Source organism: Peromyscus californicus, unplaced genomic scaffold (assembly GCF_007827085.1).
Source record: "Peromyscus californicus insignis strain IS unplaced genomic scaffold, ASM782708v3 Scaffold_10__1_contigs__length_136768540, whole genome shotgun sequence".
Lineage (NCBI taxonomy): Eukaryota > Metazoa > Chordata > Mammalia > Rodentia > Cricetidae > Peromyscus > Peromyscus californicus.
In genome coordinates, this window is record NW_026294391.1 from 86,701,761 (window position 1) to 86,711,609 (window position 9,849).

Here is a 9,849-nt window from a genome sequence, read left to right on the forward strand (position 1 = left end):
GGAGGTACAGGCTGGACTTCCAGGCAGAGAGAGGACTCTGGGAAGAAGAAAGGCAGAGTTGCCAGCCAGACACAGAGGAAGCAGGATGGGCAATACGGAGATTAGATAACAAACCACGTGCCAGAAAGTAGATTAAAAAATATGGGTTACAGCACTCGGGAGGCAGAGCCAGGCGGATCTCTGTGAGTTCGAGGCCAGCCTGGGCTACCAAGTGAGTTCCAGGAAAGGCGCAAAGCTACACAAAGAAACCCTGTCTCGAAAAACCAAAAAAAAAAAAAAAAAAAAAAAAATGGGTTAAGTTATAAGAACTAGTTAGGAACAAGTCTAAGCTAAGGCTGAGCTTTTATAGTTAATAAGTCTCCATGGGCTGGAGAGATAGCTCAGAAGTTAAGAGCACTGGCTGCTCTCCCAGAGGTCCTGAGTTCAATTCCCAGCAAACACATGGTGGTTCACAACCATCTATAATAAGATCTGATGCCCTCTTCTGGCCTGCAGGCATACACGCAGGCAGAACACTGTATATGTAATAAATAAATAAATCTTAAAAAAAAAATAAGTCTCCGTGTCATTATTTGTGAACTATTGGTCCCCACGAGAAAGTATGACTACACAAAGATACAGATAAATGTTGGAGAATTTATGGACTAGGGAACTCATGCAGATTATAGGAGAAATTAGTACTTCCCTTACTAATTATGCTATTTTAAAAATCCAAAAAAGGAAGAGATTACATTATATGTATGTAAATCCCACTTTCACAGTGGGTCTTATGAATAGAGTCTAGAGCCAGGCACATGTCAGGTAGAAGGAGTTCTACCACTGAGCTATGTTCCCAGCCAGGAATTTTTCATACACAAATGATATGAAATTGGTAACTGGAAGGGAAGGGGTACATGCCAATACTGACTTAAGTCTTATCAAAATGGCAAAATTAATCGTTTGTCAACTGATGGATGGAAAAAGAAAATTGTGTATATATACACAATGGAACACTTGATAGCCTTCAAAAAGAAGTCAATTCTGAGACCTGGGTGAGAGCTCAGTTGCTGAAGTAATAAAGTCTATAAAATGCTTGCCTTGCAAGAACAAGGACCTTAATGCTATCCCCAGAACTCAAGCACAGAATACTGGGCCAGGGGACTATGGAGAAGTCTCAGTCTGTAAAGTGTTTGTCCTCTAAGCATGATGATCTGAATTCAACCTCCCAAATCCACATAAAACTACTGAAGGGGTAACTTATCATCCTACCCCTAGGGAGGCAGGACAACAGAAGCCCCAGCAGGTGCTGGCCAGTCAGACTAAGTGAATCATGGTGCCTCATTCAGTGTGTGATTCTGTTAAAAAAAATGACATTGAAGACACCCAAAATCAATCTCTGACCTCCATATGGTACATATATATGTGCATATGAATGTGTATGCACCGGTGCGCGCGCGCGCGCGCACACACACACACACACACACACACACACACACACACACACACACATACAAAATATTGCCCATGGGGCTGGAGAGATAGTTCAGCAATTAAGAGCACTTGTTCTGCACCTGCATGGTGGCTCACAACTGTCTGTAACTCCAGTTCCAGGGGATTGAAACCCTCCTTCCTGACCTCTAGGCATGCATACAGAGCACATACATACATGTGAGCAGAACATTCATACACATAAAATAAAATAAATTAAATCTATTTTTAAAATGTTGGCACAGGGCTATGGGGATAAGAGGAAGATCCTTAGGGCACATGCCTACATGAGAGGTTCCAGGCCAATAAGAGGCCCCAGCTAAAGAATAAAATTGTATATATGGCCTCAAGAATGATATGGAAGATTGCAAACAAAACACACATCTATTCACCTCAGAAATGGAACCTACAAGAGTCTAAAGTAAGGACTGTACCAAAGTCTGACTTGGTGAACCAGTGAATTTTTACTGGAGTTACTAACAAGGGTGTGGGTGAAAGATTACTTACTTCACCAAAGTCCACCTCAACATGGGTGATGTTCACAAAGGCTGCAAGTAACCCTGGAGCGCTTTTCAGCTTGCAGGTGGCTTGATAGTCCGAGAATCTCTTCTCGCTGAGGTTGGGTTTAGCAGTCTCCAAACCCAGCAGTTGTTTACTCCTTTTTATACTGCTAGTGAGGCCCTGAACAATCTTCCAATTTTCTGTTCTCCCAGACATCTGTCTGCTCACAAGACTTCCCAATCCCTACTGGACAGAATGTTTCAATTGGAGGAACCCACCATACAAAAGCATGCAGTGCACATGTGCCTACATTAAAGCACGTGTGGGCAAACACATGCCCACATACATGCACTTACCCTGCCATTTGCAACAGCACAGATGACATATGTATGACATGAAAACAGCCAGGCCTGCACAGGACCAATTCTCTATCTTCTCACCTGTTGTGGAAATCTAAGTCAATCATATTCATGGTAGCAGAGTTGAATGATGTGCCTGGAGGGTATAGAGAATGGAAATGAAGAAATGAGTTGAATTTTCAATTAGATCGGAGGGATTTTTTTGAGATTACTGCAATGGATGGGGACTACTATTAACAACAAGGTGCCATAAGTTTCAAAATCACTAAGAAAACATTTCAAATGTTCACATCAGAAAACAACAGTATTTTGGATGTCAGAAAGTTATTTCTCTTGATTTCATCATTCCATATTACACACATATAATACTGTGTCTCCATATACATGCACAACTTTTCAATGTACAAGAAAATAGTGTAAATAAAATATCAAGAGTTTATATGTACTGCGAGAATAAGATGTATTTGCCTTTCTCTCTAGTGTGCTATCATTCACATCTACGATCCCATACAGAAGTCCTGTATAAGGGGAGCTACGAATCAGGATTACTGAAGGAAATGTCATGCTTGGAGTGCAAATGAACCACAGCCCATAGCCTTGTCCCCTGGCACCAGCAATACTAATTTCCTAGTTCTCATCAGTGAATCCACAGCTTATTCCACACGTGCCCATCTTCTTGAACTTGGTTTTCTCTCTTTTTCTCTTTTAACACCACTACGGAAAGTGGGGAGACAACTGACAATTTCTGGTTTCCCAGATTCTGCCAAAACTATAGGCAGATTAAGATTCATGGGAGCTGGAGAAACGGCTCGGCAGTTAAGGGCACTTGCTGCTCTTCCAAAGGACTTGAGTTCAGTTCCCAGCATCCACATCAGGTGGCTCACAACCACCTACAACTTGAGCTCCAAGGGATCCAACAACCCATTCTGGCCTCTGTAGGCATCTGCGTACATGTCACACACGTACAGACACAAACACCAATGCATATAATTTGAAAAATAATAAAAATACCTTTGAAAATTCATGTTCATATTTATGTATATATATAATGTGGTTTTACCATGTATAATAATCCATGTGGAAGACCATTCTCATCTAGGTCATGCCTTATGGCTGTAGGCTCCAGTAACACTTTCAGGCTCCCCAATTTCAGCTCTGTATTAGGCATCAGGAGAATAGTAGTGGAATCTCCAGGGAATTTATTTCAGATTTACATTCAGGTGACCTCCAAACAAAACTGACCAACCTAGCTCTCTTTGTGCTAACCATTCCTTTTGCTGGGTTGGAGGCACAGAGAAATCTGAGAAGCACTAACTTTGACTGCCTGAACTTAGAGTGGTTTCTCTAGTGAACAAAGCAGCAGATTGGATTATCAAAATAATTGAAAATGCGTTTAGAGTTTAGGGCAGGTACACAGTTCACAGTTGCAAGTTCGAGTTGGCTAGGGAAAAATGTGAATTGCAAATGTTCATGAGCGCTAAGCCCAGCCCTGAGTTCCTGTCTTACTGTCGTCCTGACTAGAGATTACGAGCTCTATGTGGAATGGGAAACCCTAGCTATCATCAAGAAACATAGATTCTTTTGTAGGTGTCCCGCTATTGCACAGGCAAGTGGTCTGACCAGGATTAAGCTGTGTTGGGACAAAAGTTACAGCCTGTCAGTCCAAGTTGGTGCACGGGAACCTAAACTTATCAGAAACATGCCTGAAAGAAAGTTTTACTATAATTTATTTCTAAAGTATGTTTATGCACCAACGTTTTAACATCAAAGTTCCTGTCCCAGACTCCTACAGGGCAGTCTGTGATTCCGGATAAGTTTTCCTGATACAATATGGATCAGCCTCCAAACCATTATTTTTATAAGTGTCTGTGCTTCAAAGCAGATGGCAACTGGTAGGCTGCAAAGGGCAAAAATAAAGTGTTACTCCTTTTGCTCATCCAGAGCTTCAAAGGCAGTACTCATAAAAGCAGAGTCTGGCACTTGGTACTTAACACAAAGCAATCTACTTACCATCATCGGAACTGGAAACCAAGGCATTCAACTCATTCTGTCCAGACACAACGCAGATATGTGTGTCCTGGCTGGCAATAACTTTCTTACTGATCTTATCTTCCCTTAGTCTGTCCACTGCTGCCCTCCCTTAGATCCCGCCAGCTGCTCACCATAATAACCAGAAGATGCTCCAATCTTATCAACACACCAGAAATGGCAATATGCTTCTTCATGAGACTTCATCACTGGTTTGACCCCAAGGAGTTCCTGGGAGGGCCAACAGGTACTTGCACCCAGGCATTTTTTATGCTAAAACATATAAAATACCTGGCCTACCCTTTTTTCATTTGTTGACATTTCCTCAAATCTATGTTTGAGGTACATTATTATCATTTATTCTGAAGTGGGAATTCATTTTCCTCTTCAGTGAGCAGTATATTGTGACCCATTTTAGCTGCTGAATCAACCCTTTCTTTCAATGTACTATGTTCAATGTGTTAACCCGAAAGCTGTACCTCTTTAACTTCCATCATGTACCTAAGCAGGAGAGACATTTTATAACATTTTATAATCTTAGTTCCTGGTATAGAATCCCCACTGGTCCATTATGTTTGCACTTTTGTTTGTTTTTTTTTTTGTTTTATTTTTTGGTAGGAAGTCAACATGCATCCCTGCTTGCCCTCAAACCCACAGTCACCTTTCTGCTTCACAGTCCCAAGTGATGGGATTACGGTCTAAATGCTACATGCTCAACTGATAGTTTTGACAACACAAAGCCACTGGGTTTGTTAAAGCCAAATATAAGACCTTCAAATGGGGGTTGGGGATTTAGCTCAGTGGTAGAGTGCTTGCCTAGCACGCACAAGGCCCTGGGTTCGGTCCTCAGCTCTGGAAAAAAAAAGACCTCCAACTGTAAAACAACTAGACAAGAAGGAAGAAAATCGAATGATATTGTCTACAAAGATTTTTAGATTTGAACCCAAAAGCAACAAAAGCAACCATAGATAAACAGGATTATAACCATTAGAGTATAGAGACAACATCCAGATGGTAATAAAACTGAAAGATTACTAAGAGGTTCGATATCAGTATCTATAAGGAATTCTATATAAAGCAGGAGAAAAAAAAACAACTCAATTTAAAAATGACTAAAAAACCTTAATAGACTTCTAAGAGACCTTAGCACAACTGACACCATGTTAGAGGCACCCAGCAAGTAGGTCCCAACACCTGCCAAAATGGGAACAAAGATCTAGCACATCCAAGACCTAGTCTGTAGTTAAGGTCCCTTGTGAACCCTGCTTTCTGCTTCTGAAGCTCTGCTTCTTGCTAACTGAAGTGTGATAACCAGCATGTGGTTTTTGTGCATAAAATCCAAAGGGTTATAAGGCTCAGGGCTGCATGATTTGAGCAAGTTCCCCGTGCAGCTGCCAGCTGGCAATAAACACTTTCTTTTTACCTTTAAGACTGTCTGTGTGGTGGTCTCTGGTGGGCTTACCTTGCAAGAATATCACTACATCAGTGCTAATTATAAACAGTTGGTTTCTTTGGTTTTTTTTTTTTTTTCCAGACAAGGTCTCCTTATACAGGGCAGGTTTGCCTTGAAAATGTGATCTTCCTTCCTCTGCTTCCCAAGTGTTAAAATTACAGGTATACCAGACCAGGCTCTACTAATGATAAGCTGTTTCTATTATGCTGGGGAGATGGCTCACTCAAGTAAAGTGCCTGTCATGCAGGCATGAAGACCTGAGTTCAATCGCCAGAACTCACCTAAAAATGTAGTGTGGTGGTCCTGCCACTATTGGGCAGAGAAAAGCAAAGCCCTGGAGCTTGCTGGCTAGCCAGCCTAGCATAACTGGCGAATCCCAGGCCTGTAGGAGACCCTGTCTCAAAAAAACCAGGTGAGCCTGGGTGTGGTGGGGCACACCTTTAGTCCTAGCATGCAGTAAGCAGAGGCAGAGGCAGAGGCAGGCGGATCTTTTTGAGTTTGATACCAGACAGAGGAACACAGTAAGACCCTGTCTCAAACAAACAAAAACAAAAATAAGGTGGATGGTGCCTAAGGAAGGACACAGGGTTGACCTTTGGCACACACGGGCATCACATACACACAAAAATGTTTCCATGTCACATATAAACAAAATTCATTTGGGAGTGTTCTAGGCTTCCTAGAGTTCTCCACTAGTATGGGTTCCCAGGAATTATGATCCCCACAAGAAATACCATTTGGGTAGTGGTAATGGATCAACCCAAAGGTCCTGGTACCTAGTATTTGGTACGTGGAGGAAGAACTAGTTGCCAGTTCTTGTAACCTGAATCCATAGCTCAAACTATAGACACACATTTCCTGATATGTGCTTCATTTTTTTCTATAATTTGTAACACTGCTTTGGGTAAGGCGGAGACAGACTTAGAAGGTCTTGCCTCAGTTTTAATAAAAGAATAAATAATGTTTTCTTGTTACTATGAGGGAGCACTCTGACCCAGGTCAGCAGCAACACTACTTGGTAATTTGCACTGAAGTCCTCCAGTAACACCTTCAAGTTACATGTCAGCTCTGTTCCAGGCTGTGTTCAAATGCTTGGCATTGTGGCATGAAGTTATGGTCTAGAAATGTGCTGGGCCACATTCATAGCTATGCAGATACACAGAGACACAGGCTGGATAGGAATGGTAGCTCAGCAGTTTTCCAACGGTGGTCCTATGGTGGTCCAGTGCTTTTTCCTGGAAATTGTTAGAAACTTAAATTCTGGAAAACATCCCACAAAAGCTGATGAAACAACTCTATTAGTGACACCCATCAGTCTGTGTTTTTAACAAGTCTCCCAGAGAAATAGGATGCTCAGAAAAATTTAACTTGGATTACCTGCTGCACTCTTGTTCTCTCATTAACAAAGCAGCAGGCTGGACAGTTCTGAAGCATGAAAAGTTTGCTTAAGGTTTTGATGAGCGCAAGATTTCATGCTGTTACTGACTTGGCATACTAAACAAACAGCTAGCACAGAAGAATTTCAAATGCCCAGAGTGCTGCAAATTCTCTCACCAGCAATAAACCTCTTTGGACCTTAGGTATTACTTGACCTCCTCCACTCCCCATCTGTCCCCCACCACCACCACCCACCCCCAGCCAAACAGCTGCACTGGGAGCTAAAAGCCCCGAGGGAAAAAATGCCCGAAGGAAAGTTTTGCTTTATTTTCTGTCCAAAAGATTTGAAAGCGGTCCAAGAGAGCACTCTGCCAGTCCTTCCCCCAGGGCAGTCTCCAGGTCCCTAACTCTGTGTGCTATAATTGCTCCAATTCAAATGCAAATAACAACTTCAGAATGTAAAGTGCGAAAATAAAGCCGAACTTTCCCCCCTGCTCACAGACGATAGGGAAGCTACAGAACACACCAAGAGCAGCATTCGATAATTTGTACCACAAAACAACAATCCCACCCGAGGCTGAATGAATCAAAAAACAAGAGCCCAGATCATTTCATACAAACGCGACATAGGTGTGTGAGTACCGGCCAGCAACACTTCCTTCCCGAGATCTTTTCTTCGCTTTATCTTTCAGAGTCCATCCTTGCATCCCGCTGGGCGCTAACTGCAAACAACCTAAAAAAAAAAAAAAAGAAAGAAAACAAAAGAAACCCCCCACTGAGAGCAACACACCGGAAACAGCGATACACGTGGGTGTGGCGTCATCAACAGTCGCCGCGAATTCCTTCTGTCCCTTGTTCCCCCTCTCACTTCAGTTCCCCTCTCTTTGAGCCTCTTATGGCTGTACATTTCTAGCCATGAACCAAAAGACGTGCCGCGACATCCCATCTTGTCCTTTCCCCTGCGGCCTCCAGAGGCAGAGGCGGAGGCAGCGGCAGCGGCAGTAGCCACGCTGGACAGGGTTCCAAAGGCCTCTGGGAAGGTCACAGCCCCTGAGAAGCTCGCGGCATCCTTCCGGTACCACCCAGGACACCGTCCCGCCGAGCTTTCCGCCAGCATCCCCCAGCCCGCTCCAACCTCCAGTTAGGGTTTGACCCCGAGATTTGCGAGGCGTTTGGCGGGCCAGCTCACTGTTGCAGCCGAGCATCTTTTACGCCAAAGCATATAAAATGACTGGCTTGCCCCTTTCTCATTTGTTCGAGGTTGATTCACAAGGTTATCAATCATTTTGAAGTTGAAATTCATTTTCTTATATGATAGTTTATAGTGCCCCATATAAGCTGCTGGACCAACTCTGGCCCTCGGTGTGCCATTTCTGATGTGTTCACCTTGAACTTGTAACTCGTTCGTGTGTAACTTCAACTGAACACCTTAAGTGCGGGGGGAGGGGGGGAGGGGGGCGGGGCGCAAGTGTGCCAAGCAGGTTCTCACCTGCTGAGCCATCTCCCTGGCCCATAGGAGTTTTTTGAACCGCAGTTTCTGGATTGAAATCTCCACTCACCTACTATCAACCATGGTGTCTTAGGCAAATTAAGTAGGTGTTCAGTTGGCTTGCTCTTCTGTAGAATGACTGTACTAGCAATACCTACTGCTAGTGTGCTAGTGAGAAGAGAAACATTTTGTCGCACAAAGTTAAGCAGTAGTATATCAAAGTATATATATTTTAAAAATTATTTTTAGCTTTTAAAATTATTTTATATGGGCTGGGCGGTGGTGGCGCACGCCTTTAATCCCAGCACTCGGGAGGCAGAGCCAGGCGGATCTCTGTGAGTTCGAGGCCAGCCTGGGCTGCCAAGTGAGTTCCAGGAAAGGCGCAAAGTTATATAGAGAAACCCTGTCTCGAAAAACCCCCCCAAAAATTATTTTATATGTATAGGTCTCTTGCTTGCATTTATATCTGTGTACCACGTGGGTGTGTTGCCCACAGAGGACAGAAGAGGAGGCTGAATCCCCTGGAATTGGAGTTATAGAGGGTTGTGAGCCACCATGTGGGTGCTGTGAACCAAACCTTGGTCCTCTGCAAGAGCAACAAGAGCGCTTAACTGATGAGCCATCTCTCCAGAACCCGCCCATTATAATTCTTGAAATCGGTGGAAGTACAGTCTTGCCTAACTCAGGTGCCCATGAATAATAAGGATAATAACGGCTATTGGAGGAGTTATGGAGCAGACCACATGGCAGTGCAAAAACCATTGTTGCTTAAACCTCACAAAATACTTTGGTGGCAGTTTAACTATGCTGTCCATTGCTCTCTTTTTGAACTTGTTTTGTGGGGATTTTGTCTGTTTCTTTTTCCATGATGGAAATTGATTCCATGGCTTCAGGCATAGTAGGGCTAGTGTTCTCCCATTAAGTTACATTCCATCTAATCCTGTTGATTTTTGAAACAGCAGGCTTGAAAATTCATTCCAGTCAGCTAGCAGCGAAGTGAGTGTTCGGCCAATTGTCACTAATCAAGAATAATTGGAACTGATACTTTAGTGCAAATAAACTCAGGTGTGGATGGGGAGATGGATCAATAACTAAGAGAACTTGCTGCAAGAAAGCATGAGGACCTGAGTTCAAATCCCCAGCTCTCAGGTAAAAATCTGGTAAATCCATAAGCT

General features: G+C 43.2%; 1 long non-coding RNA gene across 16 annotated transcripts in view; it reads right to left on the reverse strand.

The window, feature by feature from the left end:
* LOC128109290 (uncharacterized) overlaps positions 1 to 8,217 on the reverse strand; it is a 104,953-nt gene extending 96,736 nt beyond the window's left edge. For 3 of the 16 annotated variants that reach the window (XR_008217786.1, XR_008217783.1, XR_008217782.1), the window contains exons 1-2: positions 2,325 to 8,206; positions 1,975 to 2,211 (exon numbers count right to left, since the gene is read on the reverse strand). This is a non-coding gene — a long non-coding RNA (uncharacterized LOC128109290). Of the gene's footprint in view, positions 1 to 1,974; positions 2,215 to 2,324 lie in introns of all 16 variants that reach the window. The other 13 variants (XR_008217797.1, XR_008217795.1, XR_008217796.1 and 10 more) reach the window with 10 other exon arrangements.
* Positions 8,218 to 9,849: the final 1,632 nt, after the last annotated feature.